At 44.2% G+C, this 25,512-nt stretch overlaps 1 long non-coding RNA gene and 5 other non-coding genes across 6 annotated transcripts; 5 read left to right on the top strand and 1 right to left on the bottom strand.

Moving 5' to 3' along the window:
- Positions 1-12,601: 12,601 nt before the first annotated feature.
- Positions 12,602-23,810, bottom strand: LOC142486309 (uncharacterized). The gene is made up of 5 exons (XR_012798896.1): positions 23,618-23,810; positions 20,864-20,967; positions 18,101-18,204; positions 15,351-15,454; positions 12,602-12,707 (listed from the first exon to the last, which is right to left on the bottom strand). It is a non-coding gene; the product is annotated as an uncharacterized LOC142486309 (long non-coding RNA).
- Positions 13,930-14,001, top strand: TRNAE-CUC (transfer RNA glutamic acid (anticodon CUC)). The gene has a single exon. It is a non-coding gene; the product is annotated as a tRNA-Glu (tRNA).
- On the top strand, positions 16,702-16,773 carry TRNAE-CUC (transfer RNA glutamic acid (anticodon CUC)). The gene has a single exon. It is a non-coding gene; the product is annotated as a tRNA-Glu (tRNA).
- On the top strand, positions 19,446-19,517 carry TRNAE-CUC (transfer RNA glutamic acid (anticodon CUC)). Its single transcript has one exon. It is a non-coding gene; the product is annotated as a tRNA-Glu (tRNA).
- On the top strand, positions 22,225-22,296 carry TRNAE-CUC (transfer RNA glutamic acid (anticodon CUC)). Its single transcript has one exon. It is a non-coding gene; the product is annotated as a tRNA-Glu (tRNA).
- A 1,141-nt stretch (positions 23,811-24,951) lies between the features above and the next one.
- TRNAE-CUC (transfer RNA glutamic acid (anticodon CUC)) lies at positions 24,952-25,023 on the top strand. The gene has a single exon. It is a non-coding gene; the product is annotated as a tRNA-Glu (tRNA).
- The last annotated feature ends 489 nt before the right edge of the window (positions 25,024-25,512 follow it).

Genomic DNA, 25,512 nt, shown 5'->3' with positions numbered 1-25,512 from the left:
AAATTGTAATGAAGGGGGTAATTTTGGAGGTCAAATATACATACTGTATGGAGCAGTTACTTAGGTAAAATAGATATGAAGGGGGCAGTTACTGAGGTAAAATAGATATGAGCTGCAGTTATTGAGGTAAAAAGATACAAGGGGCAATTACTGTGGTGAAATAGTTACATGGGGCAAGTGCTGATGTAAAAATTGTTACGAAGGGGGTAATTTCTGAGGTAAAATATACATATGGGGCAGTTACTGAGGTAAAATTGATTTGAGGGGCAGTTACTGAGGTAAAATAAATATGAAGGGCAGTTACTGAGGTAAAATAGATATGAGGAGCAGTTACTGAGGTAAAATAGATATATGGGGCAGTTACTGAGGTAAAATAGATATGAAGGCTACAGTTACTGAGGTAAAATAGATATGAGGGGCAGTTACTGAGGTAAAATTGTTGAGGGACAGTTGCTGAGCTAAAATAGATATGAAAGGGGCAGTTACTGAGGTAAAATAGATATGAGGAGCAGTTACGGAGGTAAAATTGATGAGGGGCAGTTACTGAGGTAAAATAGATGTGAGGGGCAGTTACTGAGGTAAAATAAATATCAGGGGCAGTTACTGAGGTAAAATAGATATGAAAGGGGCAGTAACGGAGGTAAAATAGATATGAGGAGCAGTTACTGAGGTAAAATAGATATGAGGGGCAGTTACTGAGGTACAATAGATATGAGGGGCAGTTATTGAGGTAAAAAGATACAAGGGGCAATTACTGTGGTAAAATACTTATATGGGGCAAGTGCTGATGTAAAAATTGTAATGAAGGGGGTAATTTTGGAGGTCAAATATACATACTGTATGGAGCAGTTACTTAGGTAAAATAGATATGAAGGGGGCAGTTACTGAGGTAAAATAGATATGAGCTGCAGTTATTGAGGTAAAAAGATACAAGGGGCAATTACTGTGGTGAAATAGTTACATGGGGCAAGTGCTGATGTAAAAATTGTTACGAAGGGGGTAATTTCTGAGGTAAAATATACATATGGGGCAGTTACTGAGGTAAAATTGATTTGAGGGGCAGTTACTGAGGTAAAATAAATATGAAGGGCAGTTACTGAGGTAAAATAGATATGAGGAGCAGTTACTGAGGTAAAATAGATATACAGTATGGGGCAGTTACTGAGGTAAAATAGATATGAAGGCTACAGTTACTGAGGTAAAATAGATATGAGGGGCAGTTACTGAGGTAAAATTGTTGAGGGACAGTTGCTGAGCTAAAATAGATATGAAAGGGGCAGTTACTGAGGTAAAATAAATATGAGGGGCAGTTACTGAGGTAAAATAGATATGAAAGGGGCAGTTACTGAGGTAAAATAAATATGAGGGGCAGTTACTGAGGTAAAATAGATATATGGGGCAGTCACTGAGGTAAAATAGATATGAAGGCTACAGTTACTGAGGTAAAATAGATATGAGGGGCAATTACTGAGGTAAAATTGTTGAGGGACAGTTGCTGAGGTAAAATAGATATGAAGGTCAGTTACTACTGAGGTAAAATAGCTATAAGGGGAAGTTGCTCAGGTAAAATTGATAAGAGGGGCAATCTTTAATATAAAACTGTAATGAGTGGGTTAATTACTGATGTAAAATAGATATATGGGGCAGTTACTGAGGTAATGTAGTTATATGAGGCAATTACAGAGGTCTGTGAACAACTCCCCAGCAGGGGACAAACCAGTGCACAGCGAAGGGATGAATGAATAATCAGAGGGGTTTATTTAGATAAAAACATGGACAAAAAAGCACTGATACAGTCACTCTAACATGTTTCACACGCAGGGTGCTTTATCAGAGAGTGAATATGAGTCTCTGAGTGATGTTCTTATAGTCATCTTCCCCCACCCATTTGAAATACCTGGCAATCACAACGTGATTGTGATATCCAACAGCTGTGAGAGGGGATGTGCCACAAGAAATTCACTCAGTGAATACACAGGACAGAAAATCACAAACAGCAAACAATGGGTTAATCATAACCACAACAACATACAATGAGTTAAAATCAGAAAAAAACAGTCTAAACTAATAGACAGCCATGCTTAATGTATATATTTATTTATTTATTTATACTGTATTAAGTATATATTAAGAAAATAGTAAATCTTGTAAATAATTGCATTAAGGTCTCAAGTGTAGAACCTGATCAGTACTTGAAACTAATCTTGTGAACCTAATATCACATGTGGAAAGGGAAAGTATCTACTGGCGCCAGTAGATACTTTCCCTTTCCATACTATAGTTCTGACCAGGGGGTCAGTTTTTTGTATCTTGGGCAGCCCCTTATGCATGTTTGGTCATTTATACATAAGGTAATATATACTCTGTCATACTATTGTGGGTAGCGCTGCCTGTTTTGTTGTTTTTAATATCACATGTGCACATAACATAGAAACAACAATTAATGGACCTGCAAAATATTAAATCAATATACATTTGAAAACGACCTAATATTTAATAATCATTATCATCTGAGATCAAAAATTTGGAGTTAATATATATAAGCTTAATAATTCATTTAATGTGAATAAATACAATCCTTGATCTACTGTAAGTAGAAAATATACAATGGAATTGATTAATCCCATCTGTACCACTCCTATATATGTACTATACCTAAACTATGATGAATATATCAATACATCAAAGTTAACAAGTATAACCCAATACCAAAATTGAGCCCTTGTATAATCTAAATGAAATAACCACATCTGATAAATAGGTATAATCAGTGTTCGACAAATCACCCAAAAATCTACTCGCCCAACCAAAAAATCTACTCGCCATCTAGTCCCGCACCCAACCTCGCCCCCAACCCTAGTCCCGCCCCAACACCGCTTTAAAATAAAATATATAAATAAAATACATTTAATAAATTCCTAGTCAGAACAACATTCGTTTTTGACATAAATGTATTTATTGTATTACATTATACTACAATTAGTCCTTGTTACGTGTGTGATGTGTGTGATGTGTGTGATGTGTGTGTGTGTGTGTGTGTGTGTGTGTGTGTGTGTGTGTGTGTGTGTGTGTGTGTGTGTGTGTGTGTGTGTGTGTGTGTGTGTGTGTGTGTGTGTCGATCTAGAAATGAAAGCCAGGTGTGAATGACTAGTTTCCTGAACCCCTTAACCAGTGTCTGGACATCCCCGCTTCACAATATCTAAAGCAGCAATCCCGCCTTGGATCTTACCTGATCCGCAGTCCCTCAATGTCCAGGTACCCTCATTCCCGCAATGTGTCTTCTGGGTTAGGGGGGGTTCCGATGTCTTCCATGTGAAGCTTGAGTCAGATCTGGAAGAAAGCAGTATCGGTTATTTCTTTGTAGTATAGGGCAGTTAAGATATATAGGGTAAATAAGAGATCCAGAAACAGAGTGTGAGACAGACACAGAGAGAGGGTGATAGAGAGAGGGGTGAGAGAGAGGGGGTGAGAGAGCGGGTGAGAGAGAGAGGGTGAGAGAGAGGGGGTGAGAGAGAGGGGGTGAGAGAGAGAGAGAGGGTGTGAGAGAGAGGGTGAGAGAGAGAGGGTGAGTGTCATGGGAGAGGGGGTTTGGCCCGGTATTAAAGGGGTTACACCCCATTTGGCCACCCCCTGCTCTCACTGGGGAAGCAAGGGGTTAACTGGACTGGGGTCCAGTAATGTGTTACCTTGCTTCAGAATCCAACTGCTAATTCCCCTGTAAAAATGTATTGTTGCATCCCAGTGTTTGCACCAACACACACACTGGGGTTGATGCGGTTGATGCGGGAGGCTTAAGGGGTTAATGAGCTACAGTTTTAGGAAAATACAAATATGTGTGGTGTCTTTTCAGAAATATCTGGGCTTCAAAAGGCTTGATTGAAGTTGGGTGTGAAAAGTACTGAGGGAGTTTGGTGTATGTTAATACCTAATTTGCAGGCCAAGTGTATATTGCTGGTAGAGACATCTAGGACCCAGGTCTGGAGCATTGGGTGTGAAATATAGCACCTGTGACAAACGTTCTCTACACAGGAGGCTCAGCTTCAAAGCATTTCTTGACAAGGTGTTCTATGGGGGCCAGGGGTGCGTCTACAGAAGAAGATATCAGAATGAGTGACCTTATTAAATATAAGAATATCATGAGATGTCCTCGGCTGAACATGCTAAAAATTACATATGTGTATCTGTGGGACCGAGTCGCAAATAATAATCATTACAGACACATGATGTCTAGCATTTACTAAGAGACATATATTAATATCTCTCTTCATTGTAGTATTACACGGTAATATTTAGTCTCATTGGGAGCGTTATGCGTGCCGGAATGTATTAATATGTCTTGCGTGCCAGTAAGTATTACTGTACTGAAGTTATGAAGTTATTTAGATAGGAAAAGCAGTTTTTAAACGTCCTGGGGTGGGAGTTTTACTCTGGGGAAAACTGTCAACCTCACCACTGATTTATCACAGGGGTTGGGTTTAGGTTGTGTTCAATGGGAAATAACTGTATTTAAGGCTGAGCAAGTGTGGGAGGGGGGGGGCTGAGGAAATAAGCCCCCTGATTAGAATAATACCCACCCAGTGGGCAGGTATTACGATGCCCTCAGGTGAGGTGGCAAGGAGAGATTGGGTGCAGGTAATTGTTCTCCAATTGCCTACACTCAATAGTAAGGTATAGACTGGAGATTGAATATAAACCAGTGCCCAGCCTATACTCTGTGTCTTTTGTGCTTTTCGTGAGGACTACACCTGAACATGTATTATGGAAGAAATTGTCAATCCTGTATCCTGATGGCTTTCTTGTTCAAAACCCTCAAGTAAGTGCATATTTTGTCTGTTATTTGTATATCTTGTGTGTTCACCTTCATTAAGGAATAAATGATATTTTATCATATCTAGTCGTGTTCAGTTCAACCCAGGTATTTTTGGTGTATATTATATCTTGTCATAAGTTACCGTGACAAGCTTATAATAAACTGGTGGCAGCGGCAGGACTGAACTGAACCTGTATTACAGTTTACTGCGGGACTCTGTAATACAGTTGGAACTCGAGGTGAATTGCGAGTTCCTAAGACTAAAGATATTGGACACACAGTGTACAACATATAATACATGATATGGCACCACCTCACTGTTCCCCTACTTGTGAGAAGCATTGCCTCCAGAACCAAAGTGCCGGCCATCCATGTGACTGGAACCGGGCACCGAGACTGGAGGAGTGCATCAAGTCGGTGCGGGAACCTGCAGCCGGCAAGGCTGAGAGACGGCGATCGGTGAGCATGAAACCCAGCCGGCTGAGCAAAGAACCACCGCTGCAGCCGCCGTAACCATAAAACCGCCCGGAGAGCAGGGAATGGACCCAGCTCCGGGACGGCAGAGACTTGGGGAGGGAGCGGGTGGTCTCGGAGACCACGGAAGTCTTGCAACAGTAGAGGTAACGGCCGTTGCGGCGGCCCGTCCATTTTCCATGAAAGAGCTAGCACTGGTGTGTGCGTTGGCCAAGACGTGGTTCCCGGCGAAGTGGACCCAGTTCATGGCATTGGTGCCGCACCGACCCGCTTACCCCCTCCCAGAAACCGGCGGTCGAGCAACTCCGCTCTGGGCTCAGCAGCTCCTTGCGGGTGGTAGTCCACCGGCGGCAGAGAAGCTCCGGAATGAACCTGGCGATCGAGCACCTCCGCTCTCTGGACTCAGCAGCCTCTTGCGGGGGGTAGTCCACCGGCGGCGGAGAAGCTCCGGCATGAGCCCGGCGCTCGAGCAACTCCGCTCTGGGCTCAGCAGTCCCTTGCGGGGGGTAGTCCACCGGCGGCGGAGAAGCTCCGGAATGAGCCTGGCGATCGAGCACCTCCGCTCTGGACTCAGCAGCCTCTTGCGGGGGGTAGTCCACCAGCGGCGGAGAAGCTCCGGCAGGCGCCGCTGCGCTATCACTGCCCATCAGCGGACCACAATAATGCCCGTGGTCCGGACCGTGCGCGGTCGGGCGAAGAAGCCTCTCAGGGCAAGTGCTCCCGAGCTGTGGAAAAGATGACCCAGTTAGCGGCATCCTCTGATGGTTCCCGCCCAGCCGGGGCGACAACCCTTCACGGGACGTCTAGTCGTGTTCAGTTCAACCCAGGTATTTTTGGTGTATATTATATCTTGTCATAAGTTACCGTGACAGTGAGAGAGGGTGAGAGAGAGAGAGAGAGAGGGTGAGAGAGGTTGAGAGAGAGAGGGTGAGAGAGAGAGTGAGAGAGGGTGTGAGAGAGGGTGTGAGAGAGAGAGAGGGTGAGAGAGAGAGAGCGAGAGAGTGTGACGACTCAGGAGATTCCTTCCTCTCCTTGTCCCTCTCTCCCATCTCCTGTTACCCTTTCTACTCCTTCCCACTTCTCTCCTTCATCTTCTACCTTTCTCCCCTTGCCGCAGCGCGTTACCCGCAGGTCTCGCATTCCCACGCGCTCCCTGAGTCCCTGCTTTGATCCTCCCCGCTCCTTCTTCCCCACGGTAGCTCCTTTACCTTCCCGTGATGCCATCCGTCCCGTGGCCTCCTCATGGCGGGGTGCCCACGGCGCGGCGTTCTGCACGCCTGGTGACGCGTCCGGTGCGTGCGCTCCCTCAGCCCACGGAGGGCGTGCGCACACGCTCCGCCAATACTCCCCCGGGCTCACCTGCTTCATCCTCCCTGCCGCTGCATGCCATCTCGCGTTCATGTGTCGCGCGCGCGTCCCCCTTCTCTGGGCTCCGTGCTCCTCATGCAGTCTGCTCCATGCGGTCCCGCTCTGTGTTGCAACCTGTGCAGCGCACAGGCTCTTCTTATCCTGTTCCCCAGGTGTCCGCCTCCCAAGCCTTACAGGCCATTCCCCTGACTGCCCCTTCTGTCTCCTCTTCTCTCCCTGTCCTATCCCTGTCGTCTCCCACTTCTATCTCTACTCCTCCCCTCTCTCCTATTGGTATGCCCTTCTTTATAACCCCTGTCGGTCCACTTCTTCCCCGCTCTGCATAGTTTCTGTTTCCCTGTGTGTACCTGACCTATGCTGTGCTCCCTCCGTGTTCCTGTGATTTCCTGCTCCTGTGTTACCTTGGATTTCCCTGGCTATGACCCCTGCTTACCCTGGACTACTCGGCTCTCTGGTGTCCCTTTGAACCCTGCTAAGCATACTACTTCGCTTACCCCTGGCTTCCTAGGACCTGGCTTATACTCTGACGACTCTAACCTCTGGACTCCTCAACATTGGCACACGGACACGACTATTCTTACGGACATCCCCAAGCGTTGCACGTATACACTAACTACTCTTCCAACAGGCCCAGCAACACCATATCACACTCCGGGCTTGCTCCCACTGCTGTGGGTGTGTGGTATCATACCGTTCCCACCTCAGTACTGGGGTCTTGCCAGGTCTGCGGGCATACAGGCGTGACATTATGCAGAGGCCAACAAACGCAGACCCCCCTGAGGTACAAGTATTACCATAGAGGCCTTACACTTTGTTAGCGATCAGCTGTCCACTGTCTCCCAGCAATTGGCCACCTTTGCCCTTCAGGAGGGTTCCACGGCTTCTGCGCCAACAATGGCCACTACCTACGCCAGCCCTGGCCCACGGATTCCCTCTCCGAATCGCTATGATGGGAACCCCCTCAACTGCCGCGGTTTCTTAAACCAATGTGAGGTGCAGTTTGAAATGTCCCCCTCTCTGTTTCCGACTGGCCGTGCTAAAATTGCTTATATTTATTTACGCTCTGCTCACCGGAGACGCTCTTGCCTGGGCCTCTCCCCTATGGGAGCGTAGATCCGAAATAACGCAAGATTATACTTTATTCAGACGTGAATTCCAACTTGTGTTTGATACCCCAGCACGGCGCGAGATAGCCACCTTCTCCCTCTTCCATGTTTCTCAGCGTCGAAATTCAGCTGCCAAATACGCCATCGTGTACCGTACGCTGGCCGCCGAAGTACAATGGAATGATGAGGCCCTCACCGCGGCGTACTGGCACGGACTCTCAGATACGTTGAAAGACGATCTGGCTACGCACGCCCGGCCTACGTCCCTGGAGGAACTCATCACCCTGAGCGGGAGGCATCGGAACCTATGCAGGTCGGCAGTCAACAACTCCAGGCAACTGAGAGACCGCGGCGGCGCCAGAACAGGCTGTGTTTCTACTGTGCCTCCTCGAAACATCATCTCCAGAATTGTCCCTTGAAGCCGGGAAACGGGCACACCCAGTAAAGCTAGAGGGGCTTCTACTGGGTACTGTTTCTCCTAACCCCTGTCCTTCCGAAGCTCTCCCAAAAAAGTTTATGCTACCAGCCACGCTGGAGGGTCCCAACCTTGTCGTAAAGGTCGAAGCATTCATCGATTCTGGATCGGGCGGTAATTTCCTGGACCAGCAGTTCGCATTGGATAATCAAATTCCCATGGTCAGAAGGAAGAGCCCAGTTGGCCTTGAGGCCATCGACGGACGACCACTCCAGCCGGCTTTCATCCTCTGGGAGTCTATTCCTCTTACCTTGACCCTGGCTGATGGTCACAAGGAGATAATTGTCTTTGACATTTTCCAATCCCCTTCCGTACTAATTATATTAGGATTGCCTTGGCTTCAACTCCACAATCCACGCATTGATTGGTCCGGTACTCTGCCTATCCAGTGGCCCTCGTCCGCAGATACTACATCAGCGGATCCTCCCGTGGTTGAGCTTGCTGGTCTGGACTCAGTACCTGACGATCGTTTGTCCCTACCTCTCGTGTACCATGAGTACTTGGACGTGTTCAACAAGGTACAAGCAGAGGTCCTCCCTCCTCACCGTGCGTACGATTGCCCGGTCGACCTCATCCCTGGGACTGTTCTGCCAAAGTCTAAGTTTTATCCACTCTCCATCCCGGAGACCGAGGCCATGACTACTTATATTCAGGAAAATCTGGAAAAAGGATTCATCCGCAACTCCACCTCTCCTGCCGGGGCTGGCTTTTTCTTTGTGAAGTAGAAGGATGGATCACTGAGGCCATGCATCGACTTCCGCGGTCTCAATAAGATCACGGTGAAAAACAGGTATCCACTTCCGCTCATTTCGGAACTGTTCGATCGTCTCCAAGGGGCCTCTATCTTCTCAAAACTTGACTTAAGGGGTGCCTATAATCTCATTCGTATAAGGGAGGGAGACGAGTGGAAACAGCATTTAACACATGTTCTGGACACTATGAATATCTTGTTATGCCCTTTGGGCTGTGTAACGCCCCGGCCGTGTTTCAGGAATCTATGAACGACATCTTCCGTGACGTATTGGAAACTTTTGTCATTGTCATCTAGACGACATTCTTATTTTTTCTAAAAATCTGGAGGAACACATTCAACATACACTGGCGACACACTTTATTCGAGCTTGGCTAGTCCCACGAATTCGGGTATACCCGGGTGTATTGAGGTTTGTGACTGTTTTCTGCCCGAGTGCATTGAGGTATTTTCCAGGCAGGGATTGAAGCATTTTATTCCCGCTGGCTGCAATACTGCACAGTATATATATATATATACTGCATTACAATTCATGAATTTATGCCATCTGGTAGACACACGAAGCATTGCAACCTATTAAATCCTAATCATTATCATTTAACAGATCAGCCGCCCGTCAGCCAGGCATGAACCCAGGCTGGGAAGGCAAAAGCAACGGGGCTTGTCAGAGGTGAGGAGCGGCGCATTCCAGGTATCTGCCAGGTACATACTGGGTATTTGCTCGAATAAAGTGTGTCGGTGCAGTACCAAGCTGGTGCTCTCCAGGCTTCGTTCCAACCGTCTTTACGCCAAGATGGAACAATGTCTGTTTCACCAGGCTTCCACGGCCTTCCTAGGCTATATCATCTCCAGCCAAGGTTTTTCCATGGACCCAGAGAAGCTGAAGGTGGTTCTCGACTGGCCAATCCCTAATTCGCTCAAGGCTGTGCAACGTTTTCTTGGCTTTGCCAATTATTACAGGAAGTTTATCAAAAAAAATTCTTCCATTGCTCTTCCCATCGCTGCCTTGACCAAAAAGGGCGCCGACGTCTCATCTTGGTCACCTGAGGCCATTGCAGCCTTTGAGACTCTCAAGAAGGCGTTCGTGTCTGCCCCCATCCTTCGTCATCCGGATACTTCCCTCCCCTTTACTTTGGAGGTTGACGCCTCAGACGTAGGAGCTGGCGCAGTTCTTTACCAGAGGACTTCTCCCCAAGAGAAACTCCATCCTTGTGGGTTTTTTTCATGGAAATTCTCAGCAGCAGAAATAAATTATGATGTCGGTAATCATGAACTTTTGGCCATTAAGTTGGCTCTCCAGGAATGGAGACATCTTTTAGAGGGTTCCAAAGAACAAATCGCTATTCTCACCGACCACAAAAATTTGTTATATATTGAGGGGGATCGTCGCCTGGGCTCCCATTTCTATCGTCTCAGACCGTGGGTCTCAGTTCATCTCAAAATTCTGGCGGGCCTTCTCTCAAAGATTCGGTATCTCCCTCTTGTTCTCCTCTGGATACCATCCACAAACCAACGGTCAAACTGAAAGGATGAACCAAACTCTTGAACAGTATCTAAGATGCTTCATTTCTGACTCACAAGATAACTGCCATTAATTCTTGAGGAACGAGTCTACTCAGGAGTCTCCTTTCTTTATCAACTGTGGCTTTCACCCCAGTAGTCTTCCTCTCTCACCTTCTCCGTCTGGTGTTCCTGCAGCCAACTCTCATATCACCAACTTACAAGAATCCTGGAAAAAGATTCTCAAATCCTTACAGTCTGCGGTTGCCAAACAAAAAACCAAGGCTGATCGTCACCGCCAAAAGGGTCCTTCTTTTAAACCTGGTGATCTGGTGGTGGTCAACAGGAGTACGAAATACAGTCGCTCATCGACTCGCGTTTCTCCAAAAAGGGACTTCAGTTTTTAGTACACTGGAAGGACTACGGTCCTGAGGAACATTCCTGGGTACCTGCACACCACATCCACGCCCCAAGGTTGCTTTCTCAGTTTCACCAGAAAATCCCCCTTAAGCCATGGTTGGATCACTCGGAGATTGATCCTCAAGGGGGAGATACTGTGACGACTCAGGATATTCCTTCCTCTCCTTGTCCCTCTCTCCCATCTCCTGAAACCCTTTCTACTCCTTCCCACTCCTCTCCTTCATCTTCTACCTCTCTCCCCAGCACGTTCCCCGCAGGTCTCGCATTCCCACGTGCTCCATGAGTCCCTGCTTTGATCCTAGCCGCTCACTCTTCCCCACGGTAGCTGCTTTACCTTCCCCTGTGGTGCCATCCGTCCCGTTGCCGCGGCCCGGGTTCGATCCCCGGTCAGGGAAAGTTTTGTTTTGAAAACCGTAATGATTCTTTTTCTTTTCATGTCTTAAGTTGAACAGAATTTCCTTTTTTTTTACATTTGCATAAACAGAGCTCTTGCTAATTCAATTAATAAAACTGGAAGGATCATGGAAGTGACGTTAAGAATTGTATTAAGTGAGCATGTCAATTGAAATATTCCAAGAAGAGAATACGCTAGTCGGGGAAAGACAATCTTGGCACAAAACCGAGGCATATTTTTCAATCATTCAATCCATAGGTGGTTTTGGATGACAGTATTCTATGAGATATCCTGGGAAAATAATAGGAGACATAATGGAAATACAGTATCGTCCAATTTGTGACCATAATGGGAATATACTTAGTGCATCCTTCACAGGAAATAATACATGTGACATAACGGGAATGTAATAAGTATGTGGGTTTGGCTGGGATTATCCTACATCCAGCAGGGATATAATAACTGGGAAAACGCTATATTTGATACCGCCACGTTGTGGGATGAGCGAGTAAACATTGCATGTCATTTCCCAGAATCCCTTGCTGCAGTGGGAGCACTGTATGCTACTGTAGGTGATAATGGTTGATATATATATATATATACACATCAACCAGTACAATAATTTAAAAGGGGGGAATTAAAATGGCTGAAGTGGAAAATGACAAGTATTTACCGATCCAAAAAAACGACTCCTGAGCATGTATGTACTGCTTACATGGATGTACCCATTAGCATGTACAGTGTTGTTTGTTATTGCGGTTACCAATTTATTTCCATTTTAAATATTTAATTTCTCTGAAATGGTGCAAGCAAATTGCATGAAAAGTTGCAAAAGAATACATGAATGTTTTGTATCCAGAGTCAGGGGATGAGATGGGGTCATGTTCATATTTGAACTGTACATTACTAAAAGAAGGCTTTTTTTCTATACAGATACAGTATAGTGTTTCAAACACATGCTATACACACGCACACACGCACACACGCACACACACACACACACACACACACAGCACTATCTGCAATGTAAAGATGTGGGTGAACAGAGCAAAAAAGATGGTACTAGAAACGCTTATTACAGTAACACCAAAGGGATGTGCCTAATGCTAAAGTTTGAACAGCAGCAGCCGCAGTACCCCTGATATCTATGGATGGGACAGATACCCCCTGCAGACACAGACACCCGCGCGCGCACACACACGCACACGCACGCGTGCACACAGGGAGGGGTCTGTAGTGTGACAGAGCACGCTAGCTTCGCCACCAGGCACTCCTTCTTGAATTAAAATAAAACTATCTCCTTACCTCTTTCTGGATGCCCCCTCTTTACCAACAAGAGAGACAGGACCAGCTCTCCTCAGCTTCCATTTTCCCCTTCCTTTCCTCTCTCCCTTGAAAACTTTCTGCACCTGAGACAGTTTGAGGGAGGGAGATAGAGCAAGAAACAGCACCCCAAATCCTGTCCCATTAGAAGCAGCACAGGCTTCTGTCCCTCTGCTCCTCTCCTCACCCTCCAGTCCATTTGCATGGGAGGGAGGAGCTGCTTGCTCCCTCTCTCCCTCTCCCCCTGTCCCTCTGTCCCTCACTCCCTCTCTCCCTCTCTCTCCCTCTCTCCCTTAGAAGCTTTACACCTGCCAGCCAGTCTACAGTATGTGATGATATCACAATGTGTCTCTTACATCACAGACAGGCTGACATCATCACACAGGCTGACTGGCCATCAAGAGACAGAAATGCAGATAGAGACACACTGACAAATACATACACTGTAGGCACAGGCGCCATGCGGCTTCTGCACCATAAAAGTCCATTTGAATCAAAAATAATGTAGTCTTTTAAGTGAGGCTCTATTGAAATCTTGGGGGTCTAAGTGTCAAGACAATCTTGACGTAAAACGGAGGCATCATTTTCAATCATTCAATAATGATGTGGTTTTGGATGACAGTATCCTACATCCTGTATGATATAATAATAATAAGAGACATCATGGAAAAATAATAGGAGACATAATGGAAATATCAGCCAGTTTGTCACCATAATTGGAATTTACATAATGCAAGAAGGTTTTATGTGTGTCGTCTTCTTCTCTTGAGTCTATGAGCTGAGGTGGGTGTCTCTTGGAGCTCTGGTGGAGGAAATATTCACCTGCCTTGGTGTCTCAGAGCTTTGAGGGGGTAAAAAGCCTAGCACTAGTTTAGTTATTGTAATGTATTTGCTACAATCAATAACACAAACAAGCTACAGTACAGTAAAGTCATCATTTAAATCAGAGATCTTATTTTTATTTCTAAGTAGAATATCTGACACAACTTCCCTTACTGACTAAACACAAAAAAAGTTGGAGAATGCGGGCATCGATCCCGCTACCTCTTACATGCTAAGCAAGCGCTCTACCATTTGAGCTAATTCCCCACTTTTGGAGGCTGGTGGCTGTCAGTGCCGGTTGCTTTACACTACTTTCTGCAGGACAAATGTGGCTGTGAACGTGCACTGTTTAATGCTACTTATCAGAAATAGCTCTGAGTCCAGGGGCTGTGGAAGATTGGGTGAGAATGATCGTAGAATCATCAGACCCCAGTAAATAAACCCATAGTCACCACACCACAGAACACTACACTACACTACACATCCTCCCTGATTGTCTAGTGGTTAGGATTCGGCGCTCTCACCGCCGCGGCCCGGGTTCGATCCCCCGTCAGGGAAAGCTTTGTTTTGAAAACCGTAATGATTCTTTTTCTTTTCATGTCTTAAGTTGAACAGAATTTCCTTTTTTTTTAATATTTGCATAAACAGAGCTCTTGCTAATTCAATTAATAAAACTGAAAGGATCATGGAAGTGACGTTAAGAATTGTATTAAGTGAGCATGTCAATTGAAATATTCCAAGAAGAGAATGCGCTAGTCGGGGAAAGACGATCTTGGCACAAAACCGAGGCATATTTTTCAATCATTCAATCCATAGGTGGTTTTGGATGACAGTATTCTATGAGATATCCTGGGAAAATAATAGGAGACATAATGGAAATACAGTATCGTCCAATTTGTGACCATAATGGGAATATACTTAGCGCTTCCTTCACAGGAAATAATACATGTGACATAACGGGAATGTAATAAGTATGTGGGTTTGGCTGGGATTATCCTACATCCTGCAGGAATATAATAACTGGGAAAACGCTATATTTGATACCGCCACGTTGTGGGATGAGCGAGTAAATATTGCATGTCATTTCCCAGAATCCCTTGCTGCAGTGGGAGCACTGTATGCTACTGTAGGTGATAATGGTTGAAATATATATATATATATATATATATATATTTTTTTTATATATATATATATATATATATATATATATATATATATATACACATCAACCAGTTCAATAATTTAAAAGGGGGGAATAAAAATGGCTGAAGTGGAAAATGACAAGTATTTACCGATCCAAAAAAACGACTCCTGAGCATGTATGTACTGCTTACATGGATGTACCCATTAGCATGTACAGTGTTGTTTGTTATTGCGGTTACCAATTTATTTCCATTTTAAATATTTAATTTCTCTGAAATGGTGCAAGCAAATTGCATGAAAAGTTGCAAAAGAATACATGAATGTTTTGTATCCAGAGTCAGGGGATGAGATTAGATGGGGTCATGTTCATATTGGAACTGTACATTACTAAAAGAAGGCTTTTTTTCTATGCAGATACAGTATAGTGTTTCAAACACATGCTATACACACGCACACACGCACACACACACACACACACAGCACTATCTGCAATGTAAAGATGTGGGTGAACAGAGCAAAAAAGATGGTACTAGAAACGCTTATTACAGTAACACCAAAGGGATGTGCCTAATGCTAAAGTTTGAACAGCAGCAGCCGCAGTACCCCTGATATCTATGGATGGGACAGATACCCCCTGCAGACACAGACACCCGCGCACGCGCACACACACGCACGCACACAGGGAGGGGTCTGTAGTGTGACAGAGCACGCTAGCTTCGCCACCAGGCACTCCTTCTTGAATTAAAATAAAACTATCTCCTTACCTCTTTCTGGATGCCCCCTCTTTACCAACAAGAGGGACAGGACCAGCTCTCCTCAGCTTCCATTTTTCCCTTCCTTTCCTCTCTCCCTTGAAAACTTTCTGCAACTGAGACAGTGGGAGGGGGGGAGATAGAGCATGAAACAGCACCCCAAATCCTGTCCCATTAGAAGCAACACAGGCTTCTGTCCCTCTGCTCCTCTCCTCACCCTCCAGTCCATTTGCATGGGAGGGAGGAGCTGCTTGCTCCCTCTCTCCCTCTCCCCCTCTCCCCCTGTCCCTCTGTCCCTCTGTCCCTCTCTCCCTCACTCCCTCACTCCCTCTCTCCCTCTCTCCCTCTCTCTTTTAGAAGCTTTACACCTGCCAGCCAGTCTACAGTATGTGATGATATCACAATGTGTCTCTTACATCACAGACAGGCTGACATCATCACACAGGCTGACTGGCCATCAAGAGACAGAAATGCAGATAGAGACAGACTGACAAATACATACACTGTAGGCACAGGCGCCATGCGGCTTCTGCACCATAAAAGTCCATTTGAATCAAAAATAATGTAGTCTTTTAAGTGAGGCTCTATTGATATCTTGGGGGTCTAAGTGTCAAGACAATCTTGACGTAAAACGGAGGCATCATTTTCAATCATTCAATAATGATGTGGTTTTGGATGACAGTATCCTACATCCTGTATGATATAATAATAATAAGAGACATCATGGAACAATAATAGGAGACATAATGGAAATATCATCCAGTTTGTCACCATAATTGGAATTTACATAATGCAAGAAGGTTTTATGTGTGTCGTCTTCTTCTCTTGCGTCTATGAGCTGAGGTGGGTGTCTCTTGGAGCTCTGGTGGAGGAAATATTCACCTGCCTTGGTGTCTCAGAGCTTTGAGGGGGTAAAAAGCCTAGCACTAGTTTAGTTATTGTAATGTATTTGCTACAATCAATAACACAAACAAGCTACAGTACAGTAAAGTCATCATTTAAATCAGAGATCTAATTTTTATTTCTAAGTAGAATATCTGACACAACTTCCCTTACTGACTAAACACAAAAAAAGTTGGAGAATGCGGGCATCGATCCCGCTACCTCTTACATGCTAAGCAAGCGCTCTACCATTTGAGCTAATCCCCCACTTTTGGAGGTGGGTGGCTGTCAGTGCCGGTTGCTTTACAGTACTTTCTGCAGGGCAAATGTGGCTGTGAACGTGCACTGTTTAATGCTAGTTATCAGAAATAGCTCTTAGTCCAGGGGCTGTGGAAGATTGGGTGAGAATGATCGTAGAATCATCAGACCCCAGTAAATAAACCCATAGTCACCACACCACAGAACACTACACTACACATCCTCCCTGATTGTCTAGTGGTTAGGATTCGGCGCTCTCACCGCCGCGGCCCGGGTTCGATCCCCGGTCAGGGAAAGCTTTGTTTTGAAAACCGTAATGATTCTTTTTCTTTTCATGTCTTAAGTTGAACAGAATTTCCTTTTTTTTTTACATTTGCATAAACAGAGCTCTTGCTAATTCAATTAATAAAACTGAAAGGATCATGGAAGTGACGTTAAGAATTGTATTAAGTGAGCATGTCAATAGATATATTCCAAGAAGAGAATGCGCTAGTCGGGGAAAGACGATCTTGGCACAAAACCGAGGCATATTTTTCAATCATTCAATCCATAGGTGGTTTTGGATAACGGTATTCTATGAGATATCATGGGAAAATAATAGGAGACATAATGGAAATACAGTATCGTCCAATTTGTGACCATAATGGGAATATACTTAGCGCTTCCTTCACAGGAAATAATACATGTGACATAACGGGAATGTAATAAGTATGTGGGTTTGGCTGGGATTATCCTACATCCAGCAGGGATATAATAACTGGGAAAACGCTATATTTGATACCGCCACGTTGTGGGATGAGCGAGTAAACATTGCATGTCATTTCCCAGAATCCCTTGCTGCAGTGGGAGCACTGTATGCTACTGTAGGTGATAATGGTTGAAATATATATATATATATTTTTTTATATATATATATATATATATATATATATACACATCAACCAGTTCAATAATTTAAAAGAGGGAATTAAAATGGCTGAAGTGGAAAATGACAAGTATTTACCGATCCAAAAAAACGACTCCTGAGCATGTATGTACTGCTTACATGGATGTACCCATTAGCATGTACAGTGTTGTTTGTTATTGCGGTTACCAATTTATTTCCATTTTAAATATTTAATTTCTCTGAAATGGTGCAAGCAAATTGCATGAAAAGTTGCAAAAGAATACATGAATGTTTTGTATCCAGAGTCAGGGGATGAGATGAGATGGGGTCATGTTCATATTGGAACTGTACATTACTAAAAGAAGGCTTTTTTTCTATGCAGATACAGTATAGTGTTTCAAACACATGCTATACACACGCACACACGCACACACACACACACACACAGCACTATCTGCAATGCAAAGATGTGGGTGAACAGAGCAAAAAAGATGGTACTAGAAACGCTGATTACAGTAACACCAAAGGGATGTGCCTAATGCTAAAGTTTGAACAGCAGCAGCCGCAGTACCCCTGATATCTATGGATGGGACAGATACCCCCTGTAGACACAGACACCCGCGCACGCGCACACACACGCACGCACACACACAGGGAGGGGTCTGTAGTGTGACAGAGCACGCTAGCTTCGCCACCAGGCACTCCTTCTTGAATTAAAATAAAACTATCTCCTTACCTCTTTCTGGATGCCCCCTCTTTACCAACAAGAGGGACAGGACCAGCTCTCCTCAGCTTCCATTTCCCCCTTCCTTTCCTCTCTCCCTTGAAAACTTTCTGCAACTGAGACAGTGGGAGGGGGGGAGATAGAGCATGAAACAGCACCCCAAATCCTGTCCCATTAGAAGCAGCACAGGCTTCTGTCCCTCTGCTCCTCTTCTCTCCCTCCAGGTGATTTGCATGGGAGGGAGGAGCTGCTTGCTCCCTCTCTCCCTCCCTCCCTCCCTCCCTCCCTCTCCCCCTGTCCCTCTCTCCCTCACTCCCTCTCTCCCTCTCTCCCTCTCTCTTTTAGAAGCTTTACACCTGCCAGCCAGTCTACAGTATGTGATGATATCACAATGTGTCTCTTACATCACAGACAGGCTGACATCATCACACAGGCTGACTGGCCATCAAGAGACAGAAATGCAGATAGAGACACACTGACAAATACATACACTGTAGGCACAGGCGCCATGCGACTTCTGCACCATAAAAGTCCATTTGAATCAAAAATAATGTAGTCTTTTAAGTGAGGCTCTATTGAAATTTGGGGGTCTAAGTGTCAAGACAATCTTGACGTAAAACGGAGGCATCATTTTCAATCATTCAATAATGATGTGGTTTTGGATGACAGTATCCTACATCCTGTATGATATAATAATAATAAGAGACATCATGGAACAATAATAGGAGACATAATGGAAATATCATCCAGTTTGTCACCATAATTGGAATTTACATAATGCAAGAAGGTTTTATGTGTGTCGTCTTCTTCTCTTGCGTCTATGAGCTGAGGTGGGTGTCTCTTGGAGCTCTGGTGGAGGAAATATTCACCTGCCTTGGTGTCTCAGAGCTTTGAGGGGGTAAAAAGCCTAGCACTAGTTTAGTTATTGTAATGTATTTGCTACAATCAATAACACAAACAAGCTTCAGTACAGTAAAGTCATCATTTAAATCAGAGATCTAATTTTTATTTCTAAGTAGAATATCTGACACAACTTCCCTTACTGACTAAACACAAAAAAAGTTGGAGAATGCGGGCATCGATCCCGCTACCTCTTACATGCTAAGCAAGCGCTCTACCATTTGAGCTAATCCCCCACTTATGGAGGCTGGAGGCTGGTGGCTGTCAGTGCCGGTTGCTTTACAGTACTTTCTGCAGGGCAAATGTGGCTGTGAACGTGCACTGTTTAATGCTACTTATCAGAAATAGCTCTGAGTCCAGGGGCTGTGGAAGATTGGGTGAGAATGATCGTAGAATCATCAGACCCCAGTAAATAAACCCATAGTCACCACACCACAGAGCACTACACTACACATCCTCCCTGATTGTCTAGTGGTTAGGATTCGGCGCTCTCACCGCCGCGGCCCGGGTTCGATCCCCGGTCAGGGAAAGCTTTGTTTTGAAAACCGTAATGATTCTTTTTCTTTTCATGTCTTAAGTTGAACAGAATTTCCTTTTTTTTTTACATTTGCATAAACAGAGCTCTTGCTAATTCAATTAATAAAACTGAAAGGATCATGGAAGTGACGTTAAGAATTGTATTAAGTGAGCATGTCAATTGAAATATTCCAAGAAGAGAATACGCTAGTCGGGGAAAGACAATCTTGGCACAAAACCGAGGCATATTTTTCAATCATTCAATCCATAGGTGGTTTTGGATGACAGTATTCTATGAGATATCCTGGGAAAATAATAGGAGACATAATGGAAATACAGTATCGTCCAATTTGTGACCATAATGGGAATATACTTAGCGCTTCCTTCACAGGAAATAATACATGTGACATAACGGGAATATAATAAGTATGTGGGTTTGGCTGGGATTATCCTACATCCTGCAGGAATATAATAACTGGGAAAACGCTATATTTGATACCGCCACGTTGTGGGATGAGCGAGTAAATATTGCATGTCATTTCCCAGAATCCCTTGCTGCAGTGGGAGCACTGTATGCTACTGTAGGTGATAATGGTTGAAATATATATATATATATATATATATATATATTTTTATATATATATACATATATATATATATATACACATCAATCAGTTCAATAATTTAAAAGGGGGGAATTAAAATGGCTGAAGTGGAAAATGACAAGTATTTACCGATCCAAAAAAACGACTCCTGAGCATGTATGTACTGCTTACATGGATGTACCCATTAGCATGTACAGTGTTGTTTGTTATTGCGGTTACCAATTTATTTCCATTTTAAATATTTAATTTCTCTGAAATGGTGCAAGCAAATTGCATGAAAAGTTGCAAAAGAATACATGAATGTTTTGTATCCAGAGTCAGGGGATGAGATGAGATGGGGTCATGTTCATATTGGAACTGTACATTACTAAAAGAAGGCTTTTTTTCTATGCAGATACAGTATAGTGTTTCAAACACATGCTATACACACGCACACACGCACACACACACACACACACACACACAGCACTATCTGCAATGCAAAGATGTGGGTGAACAGAGCAAAAAAGATGGTACTAGAAACGCTTATTACAGTAACACCAAAGGGATGTGCCTAATGCTAAAGTTTGAACAGCAGCAGCCGCAGTACCCCTGATATCTATGGATGGGACAGATACCCCCTGTAGACACAGACACCCGCGCACGCGCACACACACGCACGCACACACACAGGGAGGGGTCTGTAGTGTGACAGAGCACGCTAGCTTCGCCACCAGGCACTCCTTCTTGAATTAAAATAAAACTATCTCCTTACCTCTTTCTGGATGCCCCCTCTTTACCAACAAGAGGGACAGGACCAGCTCTCCTCAGCTTCCATTTTCCCCTTCCTTTCCTCTCTCCCTTGAAAACTTTCTGCAACTGAGACAGTGGGAGGGGGGGAGATAGAGCATGAAACAGCACCCCAAATCCTGTCCCATTAGAAGCAGCACAGGCTTCTGTCCCTCTGCTCCTCTCCTCACCCTCCAGTCCATTTGCATGGGAGGGAGGAGCTGCTTGCTCCCTCTCTCCCTCTCCCCCTCTCCCTCTGTCCCTCTCTCCCTCACTCCCTCTCTCCCTCACTCCCTCTCTCCCTCACTCCCTCTCTCCCTCTCTCTTTTAGAAGCTTTACACCTGCCAGCCAGTCTACAGTATGTGATGATATCACAATGTGTCTCTTACATCACAGACAGGCTGACATCATCACACAGGCTGACTGGCCATCAAGAGACAGAAATGCAGATAGAGACACACTGACAAATACATACACTGTAGGCACAGGCGCCATGCGGCTTCTGCACCATAAAAGTCCATTTGAATCAAAAATAATGTAGTCTTTTAAGTGAGGCTCTATTGATATCTTGGGGGTCTAAGTGTCAAGACAATCTTGACGTAAAACGGAGGCATCATTTTCAATCATTCAATAATGATGTGGTTTTGGATGACAGTATCCTACATCCTGTATGATATAATAATAATAAGAGACATCATGGAACAATAATAGGAGACATAATGGAAATATCATCCAGTTTGTCACCATAATTGGAATTTACATAATGCAAGAAGGTTTTATGTGTGTCGTCTTCTTCTCTTGCGTTTATGAGCTGAGGTGGGTGTCTCTTGGAGCTCTGGTGGAGGAAATATTCACCTGCCTTGGTGTCTCAGAGCTTTGAGGGGGTAAAAAGCCTAGCACTAGTTTAGTTATTGTAATGTATTTGCTACAATCAATAACACAAACAAGCTACAGTACAGTAAAGTCATCATTTAAATCAGAGATCTAATTTTTATTTCTAAGTAGAATATCTGACACAACTTCCCTTACTGACTAAACACAAAAAAAGTTGGAGAATGCGGGCATCGATCCCGCTACCTCTTACATGCTAAGCAAGCGCTCTACCATTTGAGCTAATCCCCCACTTATGGAGGCTGGTGGCTGTCAGTGCCGGTTGCTTTACAGTACTTTCTGCAGGGCAAATGTGGCTGTGAACGTGCACTGTTTAATGCTACTTATCAGAAATAGCTCTGAGTCCAGGGGCTGTGGAAGATTGGGTGAGAATGATCGTAGAATCATCAGACCCCAGTAAATAAACCCATAGTCACCACACCACAGGACACCACAGAACACTACACTACACATCCTCCCTGATTGTCTAGTGGTTAGGATTCGGCGCTCTCACCGCCGCGGCCCGGGTTTGATCCCCGGTCAGGGAAAGCTTTGTTTTGAAAACCGTAATGATTCTTTTTCTTTTCATGTCTTAAGTTGAACAGAATTTCCTTTTTTTTTTACATTTGCATAAACAGAGCTCTTGCTAATTCAATTAATAAAACTGAAAGGATCATGGAAGTGACGTTAAGAATTGTATTAAGTGAGCATGTCAATTGAAATATTCCAAGAAGAGAATACGCTAGTCGGGGAAAGACGATCTTGGCACAAAACCGAGGCATATTTTTCAATCATTCAATCCATAGGTGGTTTTGGATGACGGTATTCTATGAGATATCATGGGAAAATAATAGGAGACATAATGGAAATACAGTATCGTCCAATTTGTGACCATAATGGGAATATACTTAGCGCTTCCTTCACAGGAAATAATACATGTGACATAACGGGAATGTAATAAGTATGTGGGTTTGGCTGGGATTATCCTACATCCTGCAGGAATATAATAACTGGGAAAACGCTATATTTGATACCGCCACGTTGTGGGATGAGCGAGTAAACATTGCATGTCATTTCCCAGAATCCCTTGCTGCAGTGGGAGCACTGTATGCTACTGTAGGTGATAATGGTTGAAATATATATATATATATATTTTTATATATATATATATATATATATATATATATACACATCAACCAGTTCAATAATTTAAAAGGGGGGAATTAAAATGGCTGAAGTGGAAAATGACAAGTATTTACCGATCCAAAAAAACGACTCCTGAGCATGTATGTACTGCTTACATGGATGTACCCATTAGCATGTACAGTGTTGTTTGTTATTGCGGTTACCAAATTATTTCCATTTTAAATATTTAATTTCTCTGAAATGGTGCAAGCAAATTGCATGAAAAGTTGCAAAAGAATACATGAATGTTTTGTATCCAGAGTCAGGGGATGAGATGGGGTCATGTTCATATTGGAACTGTACATTACTAAAAGAAGGCTTTTTTTCTATGCAGATACAGTATAGTGTTTCAAACACATGCTATACACACGCACACACGCACACACACACACACACACAGCACTATCTGCAATGTAAAGATGTGGGTGAACAGAGCAAAAAAGATGGTACTAGAAACGCTTATTACAGTAACACCAAAGGGATGTGCCTAATGCTAAAGTTTGAACAGCAGCAGCCGCAGTACCCCTGATATCTATGGATGGGACAGATACCCCCTGCAGACACAGACACCCGCGCACGCGCACACACACGCACGCACACAGGGAGGGGTCTGTAGTGTGACAGAGCACGATAGCTTCGCCACCAGGCACTCCTTCTTGAATTAAAATAAAACTATCTCCTTACCTCTTTCTGGATGCCCCCTCTTTACCAACAAGAGGGACAGGACCAGCTCTCCTCAGCTTCCATTTTCCCCTTCCTTTCCTCTCTCCCTTGAAAACTTTCTGCACCTGAGACAGTGGGAGGGAGGGAGATAGAGCAAGAAACAGCACCCCAAATCCTGTCCCATTAGAAGCAGCACAGGCTTCTGTCCCTCTGCTCCTCTCCTCTCACTCCAGTCATTTGCATGGGAGGGAGGAGCTGCTTGCTCCCTCTCTCCCTCCCTCTCCCCCTGTCCCTCTCTCCCTCACTCCCTCTCTCCCCTCTCTCCCTCTCTCCCTCTCTCTTTTAGAAGCTTTACACCTGCCAGCCAGTCTACAGTATGTGATGATAATCACAATGTGTCTCTTACAATCACAGACAGGCTGACATCATCACACAGGCTTGACTGGCCATCAAGAGACAGAAATGCAGATAGAGACACACTGACAAACACATACACTGTAGGCACAGGCTCCATGCGACTTCTGCACCATAAAAGTCCATTTGAATCAAAAATAATGTAGTCTTTTAAGTGAGGCTCTATTGAAATCTTGGGGTCTAAGTGTCAAGACAATCTTGACGTAAAACGGAGGCATCATTTTCAATCATTCAATAATGATGTGGTTTTGGATGACAGTATCCCTACATCCTGTATGATATAATAATAATAAGAGACATCATGGAACAATAATAGGAGACATAATGGAAATATCATCCAGTTTGTCACCATAATTGGAATATACATAATGCAAGAAGGTTTTATGTGTGTCGTCTTCTTCTCTTGCGTCTATGAGCTGAGGTGGGTGTCTCTTGGAGCTCTGGTGGAGGAAATATTCACCTGCCTTGGTGTCTCAGAGCTTTGAGGGGGTAAAAAGCCTAGCACTAGTTTAGTTATTGTAATGTATTTGCTACAATCAATAACACAAACAAGCTACAGTACAGTAATGTCATCATTTAAATCAGAGATCTAATTTTTATTTCTAAGTAGAATATCTGACACAACTTCCCTTACTGACTATACACAAAAAAAAGTTGGAGAATGCGGGCATCGATCCCGCTACCTCTTACATGCTAAGCAAGCGCTCTACCATTTGAGCTAATCCCCCACTTATGGAAGCTGGTGGCTGTCAGTGCCGGTTGCTTTACAGTACTTTCTGCAGGGCAAATGTGGCTGTGAACGTGCACTGTTTAATGCTACTTATCAGAAATAGCTCTGAGTCCAGGGGCTGTGGAAGATTGGGTGATAATGATCGTAGAATCATCAGACCCCAGTAAATAACCCATAGTCACCACACCACAGAGCACTACACTACACATCCTCCCTGATTGTCTAGTGGTTAGGATTCGGCGCTCTCACCGCCGCGGCCCGGGTTCGATCCCCAGTCAGGGAAAGCTTTGTTTGAAAACCGTAATGATTCTTTTTCTTTTCATGTCTTAAGTTGAACAGAATTTCCTTTTTTTTTACATTTGCATAAACAGAGCTCTTGCTAATTCAATTAATAAAACTGAAAGGATCATGGAAGTGACGTTAAGAATTGTATTAAGTGAGCATGTCAATTGAAATATTCAAGGAAGAGAATACGCTAGTCGGGGAAAGACAATCTTGGCACAAAACCGAGGCATATTTTTCAATCATTCACTTGGCACAAAACCAAGGCATATTTTTCAATCATTCAATCCATAGGTGGTTTGGATGACAGTATTCTATGAGATATCCTGGGAAAATAATCAGGAGACATAATGGAAATACATTATCGTCCAATTTGTGACCATAATGGGAATATACTTAGTGCTTCCTTCACAGGAAATAATACATGTGACATAACGGGAATGTAATAAGTATGTGGGTTTGGCTGGGATTATCCTACATCCAGCAGGGA

The sequence above is a fragment of the Ascaphus truei genome, unplaced genomic scaffold, assembly GCF_040206685.1.
Source record: "Ascaphus truei isolate aAscTru1 unplaced genomic scaffold, aAscTru1.hap1 HAP1_SCAFFOLD_812, whole genome shotgun sequence".
Taxonomy (NCBI): Eukaryota; Metazoa; Chordata; class Amphibia; order Anura; family Ascaphidae; genus Ascaphus; species Ascaphus truei.
The sequence above is the reverse complement of the archived record's forward strand: the minus strand, read 5'-3'. Positions and strand labels throughout refer to the sequence as shown.